The following is a 3,918-nucleotide window of genomic DNA, read 5'->3' as shown; positions in this document are numbered from 1 at the left end:
TCCGTTTAGAAACACAGCATGCTATCGGAATGGAGTTTAATATCCGCCTTCATATATGAATGAAATAGTAAGATATACGGCTTTAGAATTTTGCACTAATATCTAGTTATAGAATAGGTCGAGAATCACGTTTAAGAAAACACAGCATGCTATCGGAATGGAGTTTAATATCCGCCTTTGTATATGAGGGAAATAGTAACATATACGACTTTAGAATTTTGCACTAATATCTAGTTATAGAATAGGTCGAGAATCACGTTTAAGAAAACACAGCATGCTATCGGAATGGAGTTTAATATCCGCCTTTGTATATGAGGGAAACGGTAACATATACGGCTTCAGACTAAATACAAATAACGTCTACTTTGTACTTGAGAGTAAATTGACGTTTACGTTATTATCATTTCCATTCTGAGATTGTTAATAATCCTTTTAAGTCAATGTCGAATTTTATAACCTATATGAAAGAATCAGGTGTGCGAGGGGACTGTAGCACAAATTATCAACGAGTTAAAATAGTTGGATAAAGGAAAAAAATTAAAATCGAACAAATGGTTATCAATGATATATTAAAGTTTTCGCCCAGAAAGACATAAAATGATCAAGTCTTATTAAACAGTAGTATATCTGTTTGATATTATTCTATGTGCAGATATAAAATAAAGCTAATAACTACAATAATGTTGAATTACTTTGTCAGATGTCTGTCCAAGAGTCAAGTACACTATAGGCTAGAATATCATTATGCATTATGTCTAAATAAAGATTCAATATATTTGTAGCCTAAGAGAAAAGAACTATAAATCTTTCAGTCTTTCAATAGTATCGCGATTGTATTCTGACAGTTGACTTTCTATGAATCTATATACATACACATAGGCCGTTAGCATAGGTCATTCTGTAAAATAATCACAGCCTTTTCTTAGCCATTCTCCAAGCATATTAAGTGTAATGTTCTTATTGTAATAGGTTGGGGAGTTGTCTATCAGTTAGTTTATTCCTTTGATTTATGTTAGTCTATTTTAGAAAAATGAAATCATTAGGCATGAAATATGAAACAATCAAGGCGACCATTGAGTAAATAATAGTCTAAAGATAAATATCTCTATCTCATTCTTGCTTCTCTATCTTGTTCATCCAAAATATCCACTCGTCTATTGTACTAGTCAATTATAGTTTAGTAATTCCTTGTGTTTTTGGTCATCCCCTTGGGAAGTTGACGATCTGTAATAAGTTAAAACTGGCAATACTTATTCTACTTTAATACCTTGAGTAATGTCCATCAAGTCATTGTAATTTAGGGTAGAGTCTGCTATCAAAAATTTTGTAACATGCTTATATGCTTATATATATATGTTATATAACCGATATTTGTCTACAGTTCTACAAAAACCTTTCATAATAATAACTACATTCTATCGAAATGACAACTAGATATGCAGGTACTCGTGTTTATCTTTACAATTGATTATGAACTTTAGCAAGTTGGCGAAATTTGGAATTTAGAATAAGGAAAACGGACTGTATAAGTGACAGCAATTGATTTAGTAAAGATCTTGAGTAACGTTAATTGAAGCGACTACAAAATGAAATTACGTAATGATTTTAATCAAAACTTGGCCGTACTTGAGCAATTCCATTTTCAAACCAGTTATTAACTCATCACTATTTTTCAGCATGAAAGTCAACATGGTACAAAGTGTGAAACGATTGACTAGTGCTAGTAAACACCAGAAATGATTACCGTGCAGGGATAATCCAGGATATCCAAAATGTCAACTATAGGTATAATGGCGATAAAGAGACGATTATATTATTGCAATAATGTTAGGGTTTGCGTTTAAAATGATATCGATTAATTAAGATTGCTTTAACTGGTTGAAAGACTTACCTGCTAAGCAAGATGACAATGCTAACACCCAACAATATCTGTCAAAAGCACAGATTAATAAGTATGAGAGAGAAATCTGTAGTATGGAAAAAGAAAGTGAGAAAAAAAGATGTTTGATGGTTGACTGCCATTTCACGTGTAGAAGCCTTCTAGCAGGCAGTAGAAGAAGATGAAGACTAAGTAGAGAGTCGGCGCTGCAAGCTACTGTGCAAAATAGCTTGTCACCCTATAGAAGTAGGGATTGACTCTACAGCGGACAATATTATAAGCAAGATATCAACCGAGTAACCTCACTTGGACTGAGAAAGTATGGCACAGGCACGCTGCTTACTGCATGCTCGCCATCAACTTTTCTTGGCTCTAATTGAAATCACTAATTTACTTTGTAAACTGTGGATAGCAAGGTGAGAAAGAGAATGAAAGCAGGCAATCTCACCTTTGGGGTCGGGAAAAAGTGGAAGACAACATGGACAACAAGGTAAGACGATTTTCTTTTTGCAATATCCCTTCCAGTCATGATCGCCTTTGCTAGCAGACTATTTTATCTTCTCATGTTCTTTTGACCAAGAACTTGCTGAGATTGTTTCTCTTTCAAGTCCGTCTTTCACTGCAATTTGCAATAAACATTGAACTAGCTGCACAATTGCATTGATTGCAATACTAATAATTTTGTTTTGATTTATTTTTGGGTATTGGTTAAACTGACTTTTGGGGGTTTGCTTTATGATCGACTGCAATTTCGCAAATCATTTTCTTTATCCCTATTTTTTTCTCATCCTATTTTACCTCAATCTTAATCCTGAATCTTTTTACAAATGCTTTCGTTTTCTCTTCAAATCTCTCTTTCACTACCATTTATAATTGAAATTGAACCAACTCAAGCATTGCATTCGCCCCATGGACGAATGCAATGGTGTTTCGCTTTATTTATTTCTGGGTATTGGTTTTACTGACATTAGGGTATACTTTATCCATCTTATATACAGTACACACATCCATCATCTTCATGGATAGAAGTGATGTTAATTTAGCTTATTAATAGCTGAAGAGATCGCCATCTACAGTATTACAAGACTGTCATCAATATTTGCTTTAGACTAGATGGGATGCTTAATGATAGATAGGCTGCAATTTTGCAATCCATTTTCTCCATCCCTATGTTGATCTTTATGTTCTCCTCCTATTTTATCAATGTTTTATTACAGATGTTTTTCCTTTTCTCTTTCAAGTCCCTCTTTGACTACGATTTGTAATAGATATTAAACTAACTCAGCAATTGCATTGACCATAGACTAGACATAGACTACTTTTAATTATGCTTTGGTTTATTTATTTTTGGGTATTGGTTTTATTGACATTGGGGGTATACTTTATCCATTTGTACAGTATACACATCCATCATCTTCATTGATTATGGAAGCAATATTAACTTAGTTGATTGACACTCTCGTTAAATTGCACTGGGTACAAGATACAAGATTAGCTTTACATTTCACGCAAGTATTATTCCTTTTTCATTGAATTTGCTAAGCAGTAATCCTTTCCACTCCTGATGATGAGTTGAGAGTGTTGAAGATTCCATTGCATGTCCCGTATGTAGAAGTGAGGGAATGGTAGAGTGATTTGTAGCTGTAGTGTTTGGGGGTATAAATATTCAAACTAGAATTATTGAAACTATTTTCATACAACGTGTACTAGATATTTCGTTAGAGGCTTAAGTATTAAATACGAATATAGCTAGCTTAGTTACGAATATAGCTAGCTTAGTAACTGTATCGTTTTGAAGAGAACTACTACAGTGCTCACACTAGAGCTTCACATGAAAGGTGTAAATGATTCTGTATTTAAGATGCTAATAATGAAGTGTGTAGTAAGTAAGGTGCTAAGATTGTTAAGGCGGAAAAGTATATAAGCGAGTAGTTTAGTACAATAAAATGCTTCTTTCTCGTTAGTGATCCTCAGCTGATCGACTACGTTGTATCTTTGCAAACAAGGTTTTTTTCAATAAACCTTAATTTTCGAAAGGT

This window comes from Trichoplax adhaerens, genomic scaffold (assembly GCF_000150275.1).
Source record: "Trichoplax adhaerens TRIADscaffold_35 genomic scaffold, whole genome shotgun sequence".
Lineage (NCBI taxonomy): Eukaryota > Metazoa > Placozoa > Uniplacotomia > Trichoplacea > Trichoplacidae > Trichoplax > Trichoplax adhaerens.
This window is presented reverse-complemented; position numbering follows the sequence as displayed.